Source organism: Rhinatrema bivittatum, chromosome 6 (genome assembly GCF_901001135.1).
Source record: "Rhinatrema bivittatum chromosome 6, aRhiBiv1.1, whole genome shotgun sequence".
Classification (NCBI taxonomy): domain Eukaryota; kingdom Metazoa; phylum Chordata; class Amphibia; order Gymnophiona; family Rhinatrematidae; genus Rhinatrema; species Rhinatrema bivittatum.
The window spans coordinates 269,107,826-269,131,720 of NC_042620.1; positions in this window are offsets into that span (position 1 = coordinate 269,107,826).

Sequence of the window (23,895 nt, forward strand, 5' to 3'; positions counted from 1 at the left end):
CTCCCATCTCACCCTCCTCCCCCTTCTCCACCTCTCCCTCCATCCCTCCCCTCTCTCTCCCACCCCTCCCCTCACTCTCACCATCCCTCCCCTCACTCTCACCATCCCTCCCACCCTCTTCCACCTCTCCTCACTCTCACTCTCTCCTCCCTCACCACCAGGTTCGCTGCTTCTCGCCGAGGCCACTACTGCTCACGCCGCTCTACCGCCCTCCGCCGCCGCCTCTACCGCCCCTCGATGCGCCGCCGCCTCTACCGCCCCTCGCCGATGCCGCCGCTACAACTCCTCGCTGCCACCGCCATGTTTTCAACAGCTGACGCTCTGCTGTGACCGACGTGCTCGCCAGCACATGCGCAGTAGAGCGGCTCTCTCTACTGCGCATTTGCGGCACGTCGGTCAAGCTTCATTTATGAGGTTGATGAGTAAGGATGTATGTGATACAGAAAATGACCCCTTGATGATTTAAATTTTAAAACACGGGAAGTATATTTTTCACAGATTTCTCCACATGGCACAGAGAAAAATTGTTTGACTAAGCACCAGCAAATTAGATAAAACGTATAGAAAAACAATAGCATGGCTTTCTCTAAAATGATTATAAATTACAATTTCCACTAGAAGGGACTTTTAATATGGAAAAATTTGTTACAGTAAAAAGAAAAATTAGAAGCAAAGAAAAATAAAATTAATCAAAAACAGAGAATGTTTTTTTTTCATGTTGGATGAAGGAAGCTGAAAACAAAATCAGATTTCTATTAATGCTGGAATTGAATCTTTGAAGAAAACGAAAACAGACTTAGAAGATATGAGAAAGAAATTGAATGTCTATGTATAAAATTATTTCAGTTAAAATAATATCCCAGTATTCACTGTATCCAGTGAAACTTTGGAAAGGTGACGAAGATGTTGCCCTCCTCCATAGAGTGGATATCATGGAACATATACTAGGGGAGGGGCACCTATTGTCAACTTACCCTTTTGATGAGGGGAATAGAAATATAGCATGATGAACAGTTATTTGAATTTGAGATACAGGCTTATGGACAACAAGGAAAAATTAGTTTGTCAGATCAATCGGACAGAAGAATTGTTACCTCCGTTAACTGATGATAAGACCCATGGGTTTTATCATCAGTTTTCAGGACATCATACTGATGATTCAATTAAGGGATTGGAACATGTTCTAGTTGAAATACAAGGCCTCAATTGTATATTAAAAAAGTTAAGTATCAGTGGGCAATTAAAAGAGAATGATCCAGAAGCCAATCTCCCCCTCTTCTTAAATGCTGCATTGATTATTCAGATTGTTATTATCATCAAAATCTTATGATTTGAGGTCTAAAAGTTCCAGTGAAGAAAAAGGAACAGTGATATGCTGATAATACCCAGTGCTAATCCAGACACTAATTATGCACAGCAAGTGTATGGGCCATGGCCATGAAATGATTTAGTGGAAATTCAAACATTCCTTGACCTAATTTTAGGAAACAATCAAGGAAATTTTTGAACAAAAGTAGAAGGGGATTGGAAGGGAGAACCAAATGGAGGAATTGGAGGTCCTCTAAATAGAAATAATAAAAAGGAAATCCATTTGTTTTAACTGTCACAACCAAGGACACTTGAACAGGGATTGTCATGTGATGGTCCAATGCACTGTCCCACTTCATCTGTACCCTCATCCAGTATCTTTCAACTATACCTGATCCTGAGTATTCTCCCAAAGAGGGGCCCTGCCCTATAATACACAGGCAAGTTGGAGAGAGTGAGAACTGTCACAGGCCCTTATACAAAATATCAGAAATTGTACCAGTGCAATTGGGTTCTTGCATTCTCACAATGAATTTCTACTTCAGCATCTTTTCATAGGAAATTGTTAAGACGTGATGTATTATGCATGGCACTATATTTTGCACACCTAATGGTTTTTTTCCCCCTCTCTCTACAGAGAAATTTTATGTGATGTGCAGGCTACTCCAAACAGCAGAGATTTGCTGCTTGTGAAGCTTTCATTTTTCCTGAATTGCTTGCATAAGCTATATGCAAACTGCAAAAATGGACTTTTGAACTTTTCAAATATTCCTGAGTTCTTATGGGATGGGGAACAATTTTTTAACATAATTCCTGTTGAGTTCGATTTTTCAGCTGTTTTAGATTTAAATAGGCACGCTGATTTCAAAACTGCAGTTAGTTTTCTTCTATCACGTCAAGTTTTTTTTCTCCTCAGCCTATCTTAGGCCTGGATTTCTCAAAATGCACTAAATATCGCATGCGATAGCAAAAGGGGCATGTTTGATGGTAACAGGCTGTTATTGCAGTGCATTTATCTTAGCGCTTGAATAGGTATTACCACAAACTGCGATAACTTTTTCGCACTTTACAGTCAATGCCAGAACTGTTGTAATTCCTACCTACGACCACTGGGGGGGAGGGGGGGCAGAGATTTTCTTGCAAAATAGCGTTTTCAGTATTTTAAGCTGCTAGGGGATACAGAGCATAGCTTACTACCACTGGGGGGGGGAGACAGAACATAGCCTACTACCACTGGGGGGGTGGGGAGAGGGAGGGAGAGGGAGAGAGAGAGAGAAAGAAGAAGAAGAGAGAAGGAGAGGGAGAGAGAGAGACTAGTAGAAGGCCCTCATACTAGGTAGGTATTTATACCTCTTTATGAGGCGTCCTCGACGAACAGAAACAGTACACTCTTGTGAAGATTTGATGACTTCAGAGTGAGGAAACTCACCCAAGATTAGATTTGTGCAATGTTCTCTCAACTTAGCTTGATGTTACCCCATATAGCACTTTGATAAATGACCCCCTTAATGCAACCACTCTAGGCTGGTTTGAGCCTGGATCGAGGGAAGCACTAGTGCTCTCCTATTGGTTGAGAACAAACCTCCCTCGAGTGGGGAGGGCTGGGGGAAGACCTTGGAGACTTGCGACAGGTACATACTTGTCTAGGCTATTCAGCTACAATGAGACAGTGTTGTGAGAGGTTGTGTGCCGCTCTATATAGCGAATCATATTCTGAAGTGTAATCCGAGTTCTTGTCTGAATACAAGAAGTTAGCAGAATTAATTTTTTTATTTACATACGTACTTATTTCCTTTCCTTCAGATCATGTCTGCCTCTGCTATTTCTCACTGTAAGTGCCTTTCAAAAGGGAAACTTTGATAAAATGAGAAAAATTGTTAGAAAAAAACTGAAAGGAGCAGCTACAAAAGTAATGTGCAAGAGGTATGGTCATTGTTAAAAAATACAATTCTAGAAGCACAGTCCAGATGTATTCCACACATTAAGAAAGGTGGAAAGAAGGCAAAACGATTATCAACATAGTTAAAAGGGGAGGTGAAAGAAGCTATTTTAGCCAAAAGATCTTCATTCAAAAATTGGAAGAAGGATCCAACAGAAGAAAATAGGATAAAGCATAAACACTGGCAAGTTAAATGTAAGACATTGATAAGACAGGCTAAGAAAGAATTTGAAAAATGTTGGCCATAGAAGCAAAAACTCACAGTAAAACTTTTAAAAATATATCTGAAGCAGAAAGCCTGTGAGTGAGCCAGTTGGACTGTTAGATGATTGAGGGGTTAAAGGGGCACTTAGAGAAGATAAGGCCATCATGGAAAGATTAAATGATTTCTTTGCTTCGGTGTTTACTGAAGAGGATGTTGGGAGGTACCCGTATCGGAGAAGGTTTTCATGGGTAATGATTCAGATGGACTGAACCAAATCACAGTGGACCTAGAAGATGTGGGAGACCTGATTGACAAACTGAAGAGCAGTAAATCACTTGGACTTGATGGTATACACCCCCAGAGTTCCGAAGGAACTAAAAAATGAAATTTCAGACCTATTAGTAAAAATTTGTAACTTATCATTAAAATCATCCATTGTACCTGAAGACTGGAAGATAGCAAATGTAACCCCAATATTTAAAAAGGGCTCCAGGGGCGATCAGTGAAACTACAGACCAGTTAGCCTGACTTCAGGGCCAGGAAAAATAGTGGAAAGTGTTCTAAACATCAAATCACAGAACATATAGAAAGACATGGTTTAATGGAACAAAGTCAGCATGGCTTTACCCAGGGCAAGTCTTGCCTCACAAATCTGCTTCACTTTTTTGAAGGAGTTAATAAACATGTAGATAAAGGTGAACTGGTAGATATAGTATTCTTGGATTTTCAGAAGGCGTTTGACAAAGTTCCTCATGAGAGGCTTCTAGGAAAAGTAAAAAGTCATGGGATAGGTGGCAATGTCCTTTCGTGGATTGCAAACTGGCTAAAAGACAGGAAACAGAGAGTAGGATTAAATGGACAATTTTCTCAGTGGAAGGGAGTGGGCAGTGGAGTGCCTCAGGGATCTGTATTGGGACCCTTACTTTTCAATATATTTATAAATGATCTTGAAAGAAATACGACGAGTGAGATAATCAAATTTGCAGATGACACAAAATTGTTCAGAGTAGTTAAATCACAAGCAGATTGTGATAAATTGCAGGAAGACCTTGTGAGACTGGAAAATTGGGCATCCAAATGGCAGATGAAATTTAATGTGGATAAGTGCAAGGTGATGCATATAGGGAAAAATAACCCTTGCTATAATTACACAATGTTGGGTTCCATATTAGGTGCTACAACCCAAGAAAGAGATTTAGGTGTCATAGTGGATAACCCATTGAAATCGTCAGTTCAGTGTGCTGCAGCAGTCAAAAAAGCAAACAGAATGTTGGGAATTATTAGAAAGGGAATGGTGAATAAAACGAAAAATGTCATAATGCCTCTGTATCGCTCCATGGAGAGACCGCACCTTGAATACTGTGTACAATTCTTGAGTTATAAAATAATGTGGGATCTGAGTTTTTTGAAAAAAAAGCATGATATCTGTGTTTTTTTATTTGCTTACATGGTTCCACTAGCTTGTATATTGAAAGAGTGAATAGTATTTTATTTTGACTTTAAAGATGATGTAAATATTTAATTCCGGAGGTCTTCTTTGTTAACAGATACGCCGCCAATTGTGTTCGTGTTATAAGGAGTTACATTGAAGTTAAATTTCGGCGATAGCAAAGTTTTATATGTTGGAATTATGAGATCTAATCTTGTTATTAATTTCATCTCCGGAGGTTTTAGTTGCTAGTATATATTTTTATGTGACTTAAATACATTCACTGTAGTTTTTAGTTAGTACATTTACCACTATCCAGCAGAGACATTGCTCTTGTTGCATTTTTTTAAATTATCATTTCAATCACGTTTCAGATATTGTGTGCTGTTGAATTGTCCATTAATGTATGGTAATCAAACTCAACAATATTCACTACAGCACCATACTTATTGGAACCTTTATCCAGAGGTATTTGTTACCTTATTCAACTCACATTTTTCATATATTTTTATCTCCCTATATTTCTTTAAAATTAAACTATTTTTCATTGTGTATTTTTTACACTTCCAGTGATACTTCTCAATATACTGTATGAAATCAATTGAGAATTCCTATTATATGAAGCAGAGGTAATGTCCTTACATATTTGCACAGCTGTTTTCTAGATATACATTGCATACATCTATTTTTATGTTTCAAATTTATATGTTACCATTTATATGTCTGATGTTTATGTGTGTTTATGATTTATTTTATTTAATTGTTTATATACTTGTTTGTGTGTTGTAGCCCGTGTTGTAGCCCCTGACGCAGCCCCATTCTGAGAGGGCAAAACTCGGCCAAAGTCGGGCTTTTTAAAGATATTTATTTCCAGAATAAAGAATTAAAAAAATTGGGACATTTTGGCTTCTAATTCTCATTTTGTTGCCTTATCAAGTACTTTACCCCCTTACTGAATAAGGGGTAAAGCTAGCGCGTCGAAAACGCGGGTTCAAATGCAGGTTAACAGTGCGCTCCACCGGAGCGCACTGTACTGTATCAGCCTGAGAGTTAGTAAAAGTGGACAGGTGGCACGCACTGTGACCACCAGTGAGTCAATGAATGCTCAGTGCTGTACTGTCTGCCTTCTTAGCTTGCCTGCCAGCCAGTCACAGTCAAAGCCACAAGTGCAACACTAATATCATCAAAATGTGATGTCACTCACCGATGTGATGTGTATCCATGATCCTAATACAATACAAGAGCACTAGCTGCTGTTCTAGTCCTCTCACTGCTCTTAAAATGTTTGATTAAATTTGAAAATCTGGCGGCTGTGCTGGACTCAAGACCAATCTGGTGAGCAGAGAATCCATCTCGCAGCGTTGCTGCTTTGTTTGAACGCTGCCATTTCCTGCGGACCCAGAGCTCCACCTCCGAGCCCCCTGACGTCAGAGAAAGGGGACGAGGGCCCATAAAATCGGCCTCAGAGCGGCGCCCGTCGACGCCGGCGTGCCGCCAAGCCGCGCGCACACAAAGGGCGCGCCGACTTGGTCTGGCTTAGTCCGGATTGGGACGGAGGTACGGAGGGGAAGGACTTAGAAAACCAACACAGCTCGTCAGGAGGAGAAAGATAAGCTGGAAGGCAGTGAGTAAAACGTTTTAAAGTACTATCGTGTTAAGTATGCCTCCGAAAAGAAAGGGGAGGGTTCGGGTCCACCCCTCTGAACCAACCCCAATTCCGAATCAATGTTTGATTACAGCATATGCTCCTGCTTTTGAGACTGCAACTGAGGAGACTTTCCCCGCTACGGTGGTAGAGGTGGGAGCTTTGTCACCGTCTGGGGATGTGACTCTGTCTCCTCCTGATCCTCGATGCCCAATAATGGTGTCCCCCATTGACTCCCCCGCGTTAACCAGTGACCAGAGAGCCGAAGGGGCTTTAGGTACAATGGTTGGAGTGGAGCACGGGAGTGAGCTTCCCAGCCTACCAGAATCTCCTGAAGGCGCTGTGGGAGGAGTAGCAGCTGTTGCCCCCACAGCGGGTATGTTATCATTGACCCCTGAACAGGGGACAGGAGGAAGTAAGGGGAAGCTGGTGACGATGGGAGGAAAGCTGGCAGGAAAAACGGGTAAAATTACCCAGTATGTAACAACAATTAAGCCAGCGAATGTAACTCTGGACTCATTATGGGACTTACTAGCGGGCTTGAGTAAAGCTCTATTTGAGACGAATGCAAATGTTGATAACTTGGATAATAAAATGGTAGCAATAGAAGAAAAAACTGAAAAAAATGATTCTAGATTAAATAAAATTGAAGCTGTTATTGAAAACAATTCCAGCATTCAATTAAAGTTAGTTAAAGACGTTACAATTGCTTCACGGAGAATTGAGTACCTGGAAAATTATTCCAAACACCTCAACCTTAGATTTATAAATTTCCCAAGAGTAGTGGGTCAAACAATTGATATGATTTTAAAAAAATATTTCCTTGAAAATTTAAAGTTTAATGAACAAGGATTACCTTGTGTCATAAAACACTATTTCTTGAAAACCCCACAAAAAATTAATATTCAAACTCAAAATCAGGCTGAGATTATGGAAAATTTAACTGGATATCTGGAGGATTCCTCAATGGAATTATGTGATAGAGCAACTCTTCTTGTTACCTTTTCAAATGTGCGTGACATGGGTATTGTAATGTTATGAAAAATTTCTTTAAAAACATCGCTACTCCATTTTATGGAGCAGGGGTGAGAATCTACCCGGACCTTGCGCGTTCAACGCAGCAAAGGAGAAGGGAATTTTTGATCTTAAGAGCACAGGTTAAGAGTTTAGGATTTTCTTTTGTATTAAGATATCCTAGCAAATGCGTAGTGAAGCAAAAAGAGGAATGTTTTGTATTTTTATATCCAGAGCAACTCAGTCATTTGTTAATGCTAGGGTGATTTCTGTAATATCCCCTAGTGTACACTAAGAGGGATCTAGAAAATAGATAACAGTCTCTATAGAACAGCTGATTATTGTTAGATATTTGAAATACCTATATAAATTACTCCTAGAATTTATCTCCTCAATTTCTTATATTAAGATTAAGCCATGATAGTGATTGTTGTACATGTAAATGTATATAATTACAAATGGCTATATCTCTTTTCCGTTGTAAGTTTTGTCTTACTAAAATATGTGAAAATCACAATAAAGATATAATTAAAAAAAAAAAAAAAATTTGAAAATCTGGCACTGATGCAACTGGTCCAGTTGCCTCAGACCTGTGGCAACTGGACAGATTGCAGAGCACAGGCCACAGGACAGAGGATAGGATAGATAATAACAAGCAAGCACACACCTTAGAAAGATAGCTGGCACAGCAGTGCTATAGCAGTAGTAAAAGACTACTACTAGTAGTTATTTTTTAAATATACTACTAGTTTACTTAGCTACCAAAAAACACAGTGGGGTAGATCTTAAAAAATATGCGCGCGCGTACTTTTGTTCGCGCAACCGGCGCGAACAAAAGTAAGCCAGATTTTAAAAGATACACGCGTTGCCACGCGTATCTTTTAAAATCTGGGGTCGGCGCACGCAAGGCTGCGCAAAATCAGCAGCCTGTGCGCGCCGAGCCGCGCAGCCTGCCTCCGTTCCCTCCGAGGCCGCTCCGAAATCAGCGCGGCCTCAGAGGGAACTTTCCTTCCGCATCCCCCCACCTTCCCCTCCCTTCCCCTATCTAACCCTCCCCCCAGTCCTACCTAAATCCCCCCTACCTTTGTTGTACAAGTTACGCCTGCTTGAAGCAGGCGTAACTTGTGTGCGCCGCCTCGTCAGCCCCCGGCACAGGCCGCAGTGCCGGGGGACTTGGGACCGCCCTCCCGGCCCGCCCCCGAAGCCTTGCCACGCCCCCGGACCCGCCTCGGACCGCCCCCTGACCCCGGACACGCCCCCAGGACATGCCCACGGTTTTCGGACACGCCCCGGACACGCCCCCCTCCCCGTCCCTTTTACGAAGCCCCGGGACTTACGTGCGTCCCGGGGCTTTACGCGCACCGGCGTCCTATGCAAAATAGGTGCGCCGGCGCATGAGTGCCCTGCGCGCGTAAATCCGGAAGGATTTACACGCGCAGGGCTTTTAAAATCCGCCCCAGTATGTGTGTGTCACTCCCACCACCAGATCAACAAATGATTAGCAAGCAAATCTGAATCTTATATTTTTACTTAGACTGTATCGACTGGGCAGACTGACTGTGGACACACTGGAAATAGAGAAACACTAGGGCAATATACAGGCAGCTCACTCACACACACACACAAACAGAGAGAGAAAAGTGGCTACCTTGCCTGCTACTGCTAGTCTGCCACGAGTGTGTGTGTCACAGGCAGCTTTAAAGAAAAAAATGCAGAAGGAGTTCTGCTCTTCACTTGAATTTATAGAAATATAAATCAGTGGTTTTAGTGTGTGGCTATTGGCTAGGTATAAATTAATTAAATGGTGCTATCACTAGTGTTGAAAATTAAATCAACTCCAGTCTAGTGCACAGCTGACAGAGATATTACTGAAGTGTGTAGCAGCAGCACTCACTCATTGAGATCAGATCACCCATCTGCCACTGTACTTCAGTCACATGCACACAGCACAATAGTACAGAGACTGGCTCTAAGGTCAATACTCAAGTTGGCTGCACACACACACATACACACACACACACACACACACACACAGTTAGTAAAAGTGGACAGGTGGCTCTCACTGAGAGCACCAGTGAGTCACTGAATGACCAATGCTGTACTGTCTGCCTGCTTGGCTTGCCTGCCAGCCAGACACAATCAAAGCAACAAGTGCAACACTAATATTGTCAAAAGGAGATGTCACTCACTGATGGGACATGTGTATGTGTCTTCCTGTTACTGTACAAGAGCACTTGAGTTGCCGCTCTAGTTCTTTCACTGCCCTTAAAATGTTTTATTAAATTTGAAAATTTGGCACTGATGTTATTGGTCCAGATGTGGATATTACTCATATCAGTAGCAACTTGACAGATTGTAGAGCCTAGGCCACAGGAAAGAGGATAGGATAATAACAAGTTAGATAGAGATAGTGAGTGGCTACTTGACTAGGTTACTACTAGCACCTCCAGCCCAGCACACTAATACCTGAAATATATTAACTTTGCACTGAGTCTCTGCAGCACTCACTCACTGAGATCACAGATCAGAGAGATCATCAGTATTACTGAATTGCACAGAAAGCACCTACCTTACAAGCACTGGTGGTGTGTCACTGGTGGCTAGGCTAGGCTACTGCTTCAGTGACTGGCTACTAAGGCCTATTAGCAAGCTAGCTAGCTACACCTCAAGACTGCTATAGTAAATCAATCATCAGCTGCAACTAACACTGATTGATTGATATAAATATAATTTTTCTGCTCTAGAAAATCAAATGAATTGAATGAATAGCTGCTGTTTTTTTCTCAAACCCCACAATACAAAGCAGCACACAAGCAGAGAATCCCTTATTATATAGCTATTGAATAAGAGTAGGAGGGGAAATAAACAATATAATTGGCCAATTCAAAAATTGCCAATTACCATGTATCTCTCATAAAGAAATGAAGCAGGATTGAAAAATTAAAAGCATGTGTGTGGTGTGCACATATATATTCCAAAATACCAGGACCCCACTTTCTAAAATGCACAGGGATTGGCAAATTCAAAATATGCGCTAGGAATTTGACCTCTTGGTGTTATCAGGCACTGGGAGTTACTGCACAGTGACAGGAATATCTGTATGCTAACAGTTGTTAGTACACCATAATACAGAGGTCCTGTGCACTAATGGGAATTATTGCATGGTATGAACGGGTATTACTGCACACTACCAGTTGTTACTAGTGTGCAGTAATACAGAGTTATTCAAAAGAATAAAAAATTAAAAATACATTGCAGGGTCATTTTTTTTACTGAACATGCATACATGTTCGTGAGTGTCCAGATGGGTAATTACCTAAGTGTCTTTCTGGGTCCCCGATCATCCAGATTTGTACCTGACTGAGTGCCTGTATCCGCCGCACTCGAGCTGCCAAATAGGTGGCCAGCAGAGTGCCTATAACAGCACCCCAAATGGCAAAGATTTATAATTAGTTAGGTGGCTTTCTGGGCGCACGAGTGTCCAGATTTCCGCCTAGTTGAGTGCATATCTAGCACATGAGCATCTAAATTCGTGCGCATTAATGCGCAGTATACACTACTGGAAATTACTGTGCACTAACAGTTGTTAGTGAGCAGTCTGTTGGGGTCGCAGTCTGCTGGGCACATCCTTCCCAGTGGACAGTTGAATTACGTTGCCATGCATCAAGATGGCACCTTCCACTGGGAAGAATGCGATGGAGTTAAATAACTCCAGCGCGCCTCTAGCAGACCGTGTCAGTTAAAGAACAAATAATAAGAAAAAATGCACATCAAGATGAGCTCCAAGGCCTGATCTCTAAGCTTGGACCTGACCCTGGGCCGAGGCCCAGGTGTCGAGACCTAGCTTCTGGGCTGAGCACCAGTGTCAGGCCTGAGTATGACTGAGGTCCTGGTATCGAAACTTGGTCTCCGGACTGGGCTGCAGCATTGGTCCTGGGCTGTTCACTGGCTTAGGCCAAGGCCCATGCATTGGGACCTGGCATTGGGCCTTGCTTGAACCAAGCCCTGATATCCAGTTTAGGCCCTGGCGACAGGCCTAAGCCAAGGTGTCCGGACCAGGCCTCCAAGTCTTGGCCTTCTATAGAGCCCAGTGTGAGGTCATGGAGATCTACTACGGCCTAAGCCTCACCAGAGGATCCCCACTGGACCAAGTAAGTAGGGACTGGAGAGGATCCTGGGCCCAGGTTTCTTCTGGCTGAGAGGGATGGGTGGTAGGGTCTGGATGCCTTGGGATGCTCCTTTTCCTTTTTTTGTTTGATTTTTTAATCTTTGTTTTGTTTATTTTAAATCAATCAATTAATCAATAAGTAAAAAAAGCAAAGCAAACATTAAAGGACTCGAAATTCATGTGGAAAAAAATTCCCAAAACAAACCAGAAAATGAAACACGTTTTTTACCCTTGTGCATGCTTATCTGCTTATCCCTCAGGAAGTGAGACTTCAAAAAATCTATCTGGCTTTTAGAAACAAAGTCAAAGCCTGGTTATTTTAATAACGTTTTTGGGGTGGGTGCTAGTTTTTGCTGGGGGTTGCAGCCATGAGATATTTATTGTTGTATACAGTTGTGTTCTATTTTTAAGTTTTACTTTGTTTTATATTATAATGTACATCGCTTTGATCAGATTTGTCTTCTGTTTTATCTGTTTAAAGGAACTGCGAAACAAACAAACAAATAAATAAATAGATTAATTAATTAGATTAAATTTGTCATACTGGGCAAATCAAGCCCTGTATCCTGTTTCTAACAGTGGCCAATCCAGGTCACAAATACCTGGCAGGATACTAAAGGGTAGATAGATTCCATGCTGCTTATCCCAGGGAAAGCAGATAAGAGCAGAGTTTACATATACTAGGGTTGGGCAGCGAGACAGTTATCCAGAGAAGGTCAGAGTAGTCCTCCAGGGTCTCTGCTGTCAGGGAGACAATAAAAAGGGGTGAGTAGGTGTGTGGTGGTTGTCATGGGTGTATTCCTACCTAGAAACCAGCCACTGGTGATGTGTCCTTCCTGGAAGCAGTCATGAATTCCTGACTGCATGAAGATGTACCAACTGTATTCATGCCAACCCCCTGATATTTCTTAACATACCGGGATGTAAACCTTCTGTGCAAAAAACAGTCTAACAATCAAAAAAAATGTTTTTGAAAATTTTTTCAAAAATTATAGAGAGGGAATGTGGTAGTTTCATATTTTGACCCCTTAACCTACTCATCTGGTTGTTTTTAGGGATGTGAATCGTTTTTTGACGATTTAAAATATCGTCCGATATATTTTAAATCGTCAAAAATCGTTAGAGCCGCTATACAATAACAATTCCCCCGATTTATCGTCAAAAAATCGTAAATCGGGGGAAGGGGGAGGGGAAGGGGGAGGGGAAGGGGGAGGGCGGGAAAACCGGCACACTAAAACAACCCTAAAACCCACCCCGACCCTTTAAAATAAATCCCCCACCCTCCCGAACCCCCCCAAAATATGATAAATTAAATTACCTGGGGTCCAGAGGAAGGGTCCCGGTGTGATCTTTTACTCTCGGACCTCCGTGCATTGTAGAAATGGCGCCGGCGCTACCTTTGACCTGACAGGTCAAAGGTAGCGCCGGCGCCATTTTGTTTTTTTGTCCCCCAACGTCAGGAGCGTAGGAGATCACTCCCGGACCCCCGCAGGACCCCCAGGGACTTTTGGCCAGCTTGGTGGGGCCTCCTGACCCCCACAAGACTTGCCAAAAGTCCAGCAGGGGTCCGGAACGATCTCCTACCGCGAATCGTTTTTCCGTATGGAAAAACGATTCGACTGCAGGAGGTCATTCCGGACCCCCGCTGGACCCCCAGGGACTTTTAGCCAGCTTGGGGGGGCCTCCTGACCCCCACAAGACTTGCCAAAAGTCCAGCGGGAGTCCGGAACGACCTCCTGCAGTCGAATCGTGTTGCCATACGGCCGGCGCCATTTTGCGCAAAATGGCGCCGGCACCATTTCTACAACGCACGGTGGTCCGAGAGTAAAAGATCACACCGGGACCCTTCCTCTGGATCCCAGGTAATTTAAGGCATTTTGGGGGGGTTCGGGAGGGTGGGGGATTTATTTTAAAGGGTCGGGGTGGGTTTTAGGGTTGTTTTAGTGTGCCGGTTTTCCCGCCCTCCCCCTTCCCCTCCCCCCCACTGGACCCCAGGTAATTTAAGGCATTTTGGGGGGGTTCGGGAGGGTGGGGGATTTATTTTAAAGGGTCGGGGTGGGTTTTAGGGATGTTTTAGTGTGCCGGTTTTCGATTTACATGATTTACACGATTTACACGATATTTAAAAAACCCAAACTGCGACGATCCGATTCCCTCCCCCTCCCAGCCGAAATCGATCGTTAAGACGATCGATCACACGATTCACATCTCTAGTTGTTTTACATAATCATTAATATACCACCTCTCTCTCTTATAAAAAGCCAGAAAATCCCACTAGTGACAACTTGAATACTTTTTTACTTTTGTTTATATATATATATAAGGTGATGTATTCTTGTGCAGAAATCAATTCTTTTCACTTCTTTGAACTTTCAATCACTTACTCAATCTTAAACATGTTAGAAAATCTTCCCGTGCTTAGCTTGAATGATCTTTCATCCCACGTGAAGGACCTCCCGACACAGCCATGTTTCAAAATCTTTGTTTCCTTCATTAGGGGAAACGCAATCTCTTACTTCCTTCCATTTAACTTGCTTAGAATAGACGGGTACTAACCAAATCTTAATCCAACTGACACTTATACTGCACCTTTGAATTCAAAAGCAACCAATAGAAGGAGATGTTTTACCCACTCATTAATGATGACCAATCCAATTCCTCATTAAGACCATTGGGCATAACTGTGTTTAATTTGTAATCCAAAACTGTTCGTGATAGTTAAATCATGCGGCGTAATAGGGATGTGCATTGGTTTGCAACGAAATAGGAAATAGAGATGATATTTTCTATTTGGTTGTGTTTTGGGGGGGGGGGGGCGACGAAACAATAAGAAAACCTATGAATTTCGTGTGGTTTTATTATCATATTTTGGGGGAGGGGTGAGAAAGGACACATTAAAAAAAAACCCAAAAGGGCCTTTTTGCATGCGATACAGGCTTATTGCACGCAATAAATGACCCCCTAACTAAACTCCTCCCAGCTACTTCCCCCAGAATGCCCTTAACTTAGCCGGCTATATTCTGGTAATAGTTCCCTGATTGAACCACTGTCACTAATTATAGACCAGTTTTTAAAATCAGAGGTACCATCCATTTGGTCTTATATTAAGATTCTTGACAGACTTAAGAAAATAAAGTTATTTACAGGTTCTTGTCAAGGAATTTTATTGGTATCTTTAGACATAGAATATTTGTATTCCAATCTACCACCATCAATGCCATATGACACCATAGTGGAAGTGTTACAGAAAAGGACCCTTTCACAACGTATACCATCTCAGTTTATTTTAGAGTCGGTACACCTTGTTCTGTATAACAAATTTTTCATGTTTCAGCAGTGAGATTATCTCCCAGAGAATGGCAATGCTATAGGATCATCCTTGGCCCCCAATTTAGCTGACCTTTATGATTCTTATTGTGAGGAACAGTTTGTTTATCCATAAAATTGGTTTCTGCATATAAACATCTGGTCTCGTTTTATAGACCAAAAAACTCCATAAGAACATAAGAAATTGCCATGCTGGGTCAGACCAAGGGTCCATCAAGCCCAGCATCCTGTTTCCAACAGAGGCCAAACCAGGCCACATGAACCTGGCAATTACCCAAACACTAAGAAGATCCCATGCTACTGATGCAATCAATAGCAGTGGCTATTCCCTAAGTAAACTTGATTAATAGCCGTTAATGGATTTCTACAAGAACTTATCCAAACCTTTTTTAAACCCAACTACACTAACTGCACTAACCACATCCTCTGGCAACAAATTCCAGAGCTTTATTGTGCGTTGAGTGAAAAAGAATTTTCTCCGATTAGTCTTAAATGTGTTACTTGCTAAATTCATGGAATGCCCCCTAGTCCTTCTATTATTCGAAAGTGTAAATAACTGATTCTCATCTACTCGTTCAAGACCTCTCATGATCTTAAAGACCTCTATCATATCCCCCCTCAGCCGCCCCTTCTCCAAGCTGAACAGCCCCAACCTCTTCAGCCTTTCCTTATAGGAGAGCTGTTCCATCCCCTTTATCATTTTGGTTGCCCTTCTCTGTACCTTCTCCATCACAACTATATGTTTTTTGAGGTGCGGCGACCAGAATTGTACACAGTATTCAAGGTGCATTTTCACCATGGAGCAATATAGAGGTATTATGACATTTTCCGTTTTATTAACTATTCCCTTCCTAATAATTCCTAACATTCTGTTTGCTTTTTTGACTGCTGCGACACTCTGAGCCGATGATTTTAAAGTATTATCCACTATGATGCCTAGATCTTTTTCCTGGGTGGTAGTTCCTAATATGGAACCTAACATCGTGTAACTACAGCAAGGGTTATTTTTCCCTATATGCAACACCTTGCACTTGTCCAAATTAAATTTCATCTGCCATTTGGATGCCCAATCTTCCAGTCTTGCAAGGTCCTCCTGTAATGTATCACAATCAGCTTGTGATTTAACTACTCTGAATAATTTTGTATCATCCGCAAATTTGATAACCTCACTCGTCATATTGCTTTCTAGATCATTTGTATATATATTGAAAAGCACTTGTCCAAGTACAGATCCCTGAGGCATTCCACTGTTTACCCTTTTCCACTGATAAAATTGACCATTTAATCCTACTCTCTGTTTCCTGTCTTTTAACCAGTTTGCAATCCACGAAAGGAAATTGCCTCCTATCCCATGACTTTTTAGTTTTCTTAGAACCCTCTCATGAGGGTCTTTGTCAAACATCTTCTAAAAATCCAAATACACTACATCTACTGGTTCACCTTTATTCACATGTTTATTAACGCCTTCAAAAAAATGAAGCAGATTTGTTAGGCAAGACTTCCCTTGGGTAAATCCATGTTGACTGTGTTTCATTATCAGTCTATATGCTTTCTATATGCTCTACAATTTTGAACTTGAGAATAGTTTCCACTATTTTTCCCAGCCTGAAGTCAGGCTCACTGGTTTATAGTTACCCGGATCGCCCCTGGTGCCTTTTTTAAATATTGGGATTATATTGGTCACCCTCCAGTCTTCAGGTACAATGGTTGATTTTAATGATAGGTTACAAATTTTAACTAATAGATCAGAAATTTCATTTTTTAGTTCCTTCAGTATCCTAGGGTGCATACCATCCGGTCCAGGTGATTTGCCACTCTTTAGTTTGTCAATCTGGCCTACTATATCTTCCAGGTTCACAGTTATTTCGTTCAGTTCGTCTGACTCATCACCCCTGAAAACCATCTCAGGAACTGATATCTCCCCAACATCCTCATTAGTAAACACGGAAGCAAAGAATTCATTTAGTCTGCAATGGCCTTATCTTCCCTAAAAGCCCCTTTAACCCCTCGGTCATCTAATGGTTCAACCAACTCCCTCACAGGTTTCTTGCTTCAATAAATTAAAAAAAGTTTTTTTATGAGTTTTTTGCCTCTGTGGCCAACTTCATTTCAAATTCTCTCTTTGCCTGTCTTATCAATGTTTTACATTTAACTTGGCAATACTTATGTTTTATCCTATTTTCTTCAGATGGATCCTTCTTCCAATTTTTGAAGGATTTTTTTTTGGCTAAAATAGCCTCCTTCACCTCACCTTTTAACCATGATGGTAATCGTTTTGCCTTCCTTACACCTTTCTTAGGGGCGGATTTTCAGAGCCCTGCTCGCCTAAATCCGCCCAAAACCGGGCGGATTTAGGCGAGCAGGGCCCTGCGCGCCGGTAAGCCTATTTTACATAGGCCTACCGGCGCGCGCAGAGCCCCGGGACTCGCGTAAGTCCCGGGGTTCTCCGAGGGGGGCGTGTCGGGGGCGTGTCGGGGGCGGGCCTGAACCGTGCGTCGTTTAGGGGGCGTGCCGGGAGCGTTTCGGGGGCGGGCCCGGAGGCGTGGTTACGGCCCGGGGCGGTCCGGGGGCGTGGCCGCGCCCTCCGGACCCGCCCCCAGGTCGCGTCCCGGCGCGCAGGAGGCCCGCTGACGCGCGGGGATTTATGCCTCCCTCTGGGAGGCGTAAATCCCCCGACAAAGGTAAGGGGGGGGCTTAGACAGGGCCGGGTGGGTGGGTTAGGTAGGGGAAGGGAGGGGAAGATGAGGGGAGGGCAAAAGGAAGTTCCCTCCGAGGCCGCTCCGATTTCGGAGCGGCCTTGGAGGGAATGGGGGTAGGCTGCGCGGCTCGGCGCGCGCCAGCTATACAGAATTGATAGCCTTGCGCGCGCCGATCCAGGATTTTAGTGGATACGCGCGGCTCCGCGCGTATCTACTAAAATCAAGCGTACTTTTGCTTGCGCCTGATGCGCCAGCAAAAGTAGGCCTATTCGCATAGTTTGAAAATCTACCCCTTAATGTGTGGAATACATATGGACTTTGCCTCTAGGATTGTATTTTTAAACAATGTCCATGCCGGTTGAACACTTTTAACCTTTGCAGCTGCACCTTTCAGTTTTTTTCTATTTTCCTCATTTTATCAAAGTTTCCCTTTTGAAAGTTTAGTGTTAGAGCTGCATGTTGTGTTCCGCGCCCACGGCCGTCCGTGGGCGCGGCCCCCTACCTCCTCCAACGACCAGGGCAGCATCGGGACCATCTGCCCTGCCCTGAGCTCTGCACCCCCGCATGGCGGCGCAGGCCCTCGGGCTGGCCGCCGTGATCAGAGCCGTCCCTGCTCCTCCCGCGCCGCCGCTGCTGCTCTCCTCCGCAGCCCGGATCCAAGATGGCTGCCGCCATGCGTGGATGCGAGGCCTCGCCCCTTTTCCAGAGTTAAAGGGACCTCACCCCTTTAATTGCCTGCCGCTGGTTCTTATCTCTAGGGCCAGAGGAAGTATATAAGGAGACTTCCTCTGACCATTTCTCGACTTGGCAACGTCCTTCAACACTGTCTAGTTTGCTTGCTTCGGTGAGTTCCCTACGCTTGGACTCTGGTTCCTGTTTCGTCTTGGTGTTCCTAGTTCCTGACTTCGGATTGGCTTACGGTGATTCTCTGGTTCCTGACTTCAGATTGGCAAGTGGTGATTCTCTGGTTCCTGACTTCGGATCGGCAAGCGGTGACTCTCTGGTACACGACCTCGGACTGGTGAGCATTAATCCTCTGGCACTCGACCTAGGACTCCTTCAAGGTTACCGTCTCCAAGGGCCCACCTAAGTCCCATTGGCCCGGGTCCCTATGGGCTTCTCCTGGGGGGACCGCTGGCTTCCAGGGCGAAACTCCAGTTGGCCTTTGCACCGTTACTCTGACCTCTCGAGGTCCACCTAAGTCCCAGTGGTCGGGTCCCTACGGGCTCCTCCCGGGGGTTCTTGAACCAATTGCTACATGAAGCAGTCATTTATTACACTCCAGGAACTTTATGTCTCTAGCAGTCCTGATTTTACATTTACCCAGTCAATATTGGGGTAATTGAAATCTCCCAATATTATGGCACTGCCAAATTGGTTAGCTTCCCTGATTTCTCTTAGCATTTCATCATCTGTCTGACCATTTTGTGCAGGTGGACAGTAGTATACTCCTATCACTATACTCTTACCCAACACACATGGGATTTCTACCCATATAGATTCTACTGAGCATTTAGTCTCTTGTATGATCTTTATCCTGTTGGACTCTATACCATCACGGACATAAAGTGCCACACCCCAACCAAGTTGATCCTCCCTATCATTGCGATATGATTTGTACCCTGATATAGCACTGTCCCATTGGTTATCTTCCTTTCACCAAGTCTCTGTGATGCCAATTATGTCAATCTCATCATTTGCTGCTATACACTCTAAATCTCCCATCTTACTTCTTAGACTTCTGGCATTGGCATACAGACATTTCAAAGTGTGTTTTCTGTTTGTATTAACACAACCTGCTTTTAAGTTGCTAGGGATAATTTGGAAATCATTAGCTTTGGTGATTTTTTTACATATAGGCACATGTACTACTTTTGCTATTACTGGAACCTCTCTGTTGGGATGCCCTAACTCTCCTGTTTCATTAGAATCTTTGAAGGATACATTTCTCCGAACCATGCATTGCTGAGTGACTGTCAGCGTTCCCCCTTGTTCTAGTTTAATAGCTGCTCTATCTCCTTTTTGAAAGCTGGACTTTTGGCAAGTCTTGTGGGGGTCAGGAGGGTCCCCCAAGACTTGACAAAAGCCCCTGGTGGTCCAGCGGGGGTCCGGGACTTATCTCTTGCACTCGGGCCATCGGCTGCCAGTAATCAAAATGGCACCGATAGCCTTTGCCCTTACTATGTCACAGGGGCTACCGGTGCCATTGGTCAGTCCCTGTCACATGGTAGGAGCACAAGATGGCACGGACCATCCAGTGCTCCATGTGACAGGGTCCGGCCAATGGCACGGATACCCTGTCACATGGTAAGGGCAAAGGGCCATCGGCGCCATTTTTGATTAGTGGCAGCTGACGGCCCGGGAGCAGGAGATCGCTCCAGGGACCTCCACTGGACCACCAGGTACCTGTAAAAAGTTTTTGGGGGGGTCGGGAGGGTGGGGAAGCTAAGGTATTAGTTTTAAAGGGTAGGGATGGGGTTTTTGTTTATCGGCTCGGGCGCAGCCGATAAACAAAACTGCGATCAGGCCCAATGAAAAAAAAAAAATCACATGTGAACCGGAATCCAAACCGATTCCGGTTCTGATTCACATCTTTACTACATATTCTTGATGTATTCCTAGGACTCCAGTTGAATGATTTTTTTCAGAAATTCTATGCTACAAATCATTACTGAAAATAACTATTTTGACTGAGTTCTAAAATCTAATCAGGTGATTTTTTAAAGGATTTGCACATGTAAATGTAACACACCATTGTAGCAATTTTTAAAAGCCATTTACCCATGTTAAGTGCACTTAATGTGGTAAAACATTGATAATTCAGAAGCATATATTGTAGCAATTTTCAAAAGCCAACTTACATACCTAAAGTACAGTTTTAAACATGTAAAATCTTGTGAAAATCAGACAGCATGGTTGCTTTTTATAATCAACTGGACTATCTGAGAACCTGGGAAATGCATGGCTATAATTCCCCATCTGGTCTTTTGATTTCTCTTGCTATTCAGTAAACAGAACAGGGTTTCGTTTATTTGTTTTGCCACTGTATAGGGATAAGCTCCCATACTAGAACCTGCGGAAAAGGTCAGAAACATTCCACCATATGCACGATTCTGAGCTGCATTTAAATTTCTTAGAACACGGGACCATTTCCAAGGTACATCAAATACTGTTGCTACAAAAGCATGCTCATCTACATTTAAGTTTCTTAAGGGGATTCCATTTACAGGACCCTCATAATCCTGCAGTATGACGATCTTTCCTCTTACTTGACCAAGTTTGGGGATGGTAGATTGAGTCCAGAACCAATATGATCCAGTATCTTTGATACAATTGGCTACTGCTTCATGGAATTTTTCTTTGTTACTGGAATCGCCACATTCTAGTGTGATACGCATAATTATGGTTTCCTGTAAATGCCATCTTAAGAAATGAGCAGTTTCTTTCAAAATAGTATCAAACAATGTATTTTGAAAATAATGACGAAAATACAAAAGCAGCTTGTCGCGAAAATGTCCCAAATGTATATCAACAAATCGTATCCCAGCTTCATATTGTGCCGCGAGAAACCAGCTCTGGCACTGATAGGCGTTTCCACCATAAAAAGCCAAAGAATTGCTGGTGCCAGGAATGGAGAGATCAGTGAGAGATGTTTCACTTGGGATTGAAGACATCCAGTCTGGGTTTGAAACCGAAGGGTGGTCTGAGGTATCATAATCTCTCCTTTGGGTATTTCCCATAACGAACTGAAGATGAGTATCACTACCTGTAAAATACATTAAATCACAATTTAATCAGACTCCTTCCTCTTTATTCCCACTATATGCTCAATTCACTGTTGCCTTTGCATTTTACATTGACATCCTATTCCTCTGAATCTCACTTGCCTACATAATACATAAACAGTCACATAGAAACACCAATTGTAATTAATCAAATAATCATCACAGTTACCTGTTATACATTCACATCAGGGTTGCTTCAACCATTTTGAGGCTGGGAAGAAAGTTGAAGTGAATAAGTATTTGAACTGACTGTAACAAAAATTATTCAAAGTTGAAATAGGAACTGTGGGGGGGGGGGGGGGGAAGTTGAATAGTTGTAAATTGGATGCAAATGAGCATCTAGGAGGTCTGCAAGCACATTCTCAAAAGGAGACTATTTACTGACTTTGCACCTACTTTGCCAAAGCTGCAAATCTTGCCATAAATCACTCAGGCACAGGGATTTCAGAATTAAATCTCTGTGCTTTGCCAACTAGCTATGCCCTTTCCCATCCCTTTACAGCACAGGTAAAAGTACTGATTGATTTCTTGATTGTCCCATCTGGGGTGCCAATTGTTTCAGGTTACACTCTGTTAGATAGAACTAAGTGAAGAAAATGTTAATAAGGATTGTGATACTTTTAGACATTGATTTTTTTTTTCATACACACTTAAAAACTCATTAATTATGTAAGCCCAGGGCGGGATGGATCCTTTCCCTGGCACCCAGAGGCACATAAAAAAAAAGGAAATAAGAGATGGACTCTTTCTGCAAGCCAATCTTTCATTGTCTCTCATTCTCTCCTTTAAGTTCTGAGTAGAGATGTTCATCGGGTACAATATTCGTTTCGGGCTTTGGATTCAGCCCGCCATGAGAAATTTCGTTTTCCTGCAGTTCGGGCTTTTTTTTTTCGGGGACAACCGATTTTCAGGTTAGTGCACGCTAACTCCCATTACTGTGCACTAACTCCCGTTAGTACACGCTAACATTTTAAAGTTAGCAGGCACTAATGGGAGTTAGCGTGCGCTAACCCGAAAAACACATTTTTCAGAAATTTCAGAAGAATTCCAATTGTTTTTTGGGTCTTCCGACCCAGGATTGCACATCCCTATTTCTGAGTCCCAGGATTCCAATTGTGGGGGCAAACAATAGTTCTTATACCCTGCTGTTTTGCAAGCACAGCCTTTATCTGTCCTTTGTTCCAGCACTAATAATTAGCACAGTCTCTGCATCTAATAAACACATGAGAATGGTGGTTTCCAACTTAGCTGACTGAATGCATTTTATACTTCATTTCATTTCATAATTCAGGTAAGTAAATAATAAGACAGCAGGAAGACATAATAAACTTGTGACTCCACTCCTTTAGCAAAGTCTCTACTTCTGATGGAAGCTCTGTATTTACCCTGAATTATTTTGTACTCCAGTTCCTTCAACTCAAATATTCCTTTAGATTGAAATTAGTTCAATTCTTTAAATCCCAAATTTAATTCTCAGGTCTCCCCACTGAAAATAGTTAGAATATATAGTCCTAATCATTTATCAAAACTTAGTCCCAGGTTTGATCCTCTTTCACAATTCTCTTTAATTACTTTAATTTATTAGGCAGTGCCTGGTGGGCACTTCACTCCCTATTAGAAATGCAGTCATTTGCAATGAAATAGGAAATAAAGACAATATTTCCTATTTCGTTGCATTTTAGGAAGCAAAAAAAAAAAAACAATGATAGGAAAACCCAAGAAATTTTGTGTGCTTTTCCTAAAAACCTCCCAACCCTTCCAATTTCACTAAATATAAAGCCCCCCACCCTCTCAATTCCCCCAATACTCACCCATAGTCCCTGGTGGTCCAGTGGGGGGCCTGGGAGCAATTTCCTGCTCCCAGGCCATCGGCTGCCAGTAATCAAAATGGTGATGGTCATCCATGGGGCAGAGGACAGGGTCTGTCCAATGGCATCAGCAGCCCCTGTCACATGGTAAGGGCAAAGAGGGTGGGGGGCTTTATATTTAATGAAATTGGAAGGGTTGGGGTGGATTTTGGGGTGGGTTTTTTTTTAGCAAACAAAATTTTGCCAAAAAATAAATTCCAATCAGAGGGTGGACCGAAATGGCCCACGCCCAATCCGAAAACAAAACGGACATGAAAAAAACATTATACAGACTTATACTGTTGTGATCCCGGTCACGGGTTCCGTGACTGGGTTCTTACCTCCCGCGGGCCTCTCCACACACTGCAGTATCCTCTGGCTCTCCCCGGGCCTTGGTAGGCCTTCTCAGTGGCGGCGGCCCCATGAGGGAGACGCCGCCAAGCTGTTCTCTCTGTACCCACCCCTTAGGCTCACGCACGCAAAGGGGTTCAATTTAAAGGGACAGTGGCGGGAAACATCGGCTGGCCTC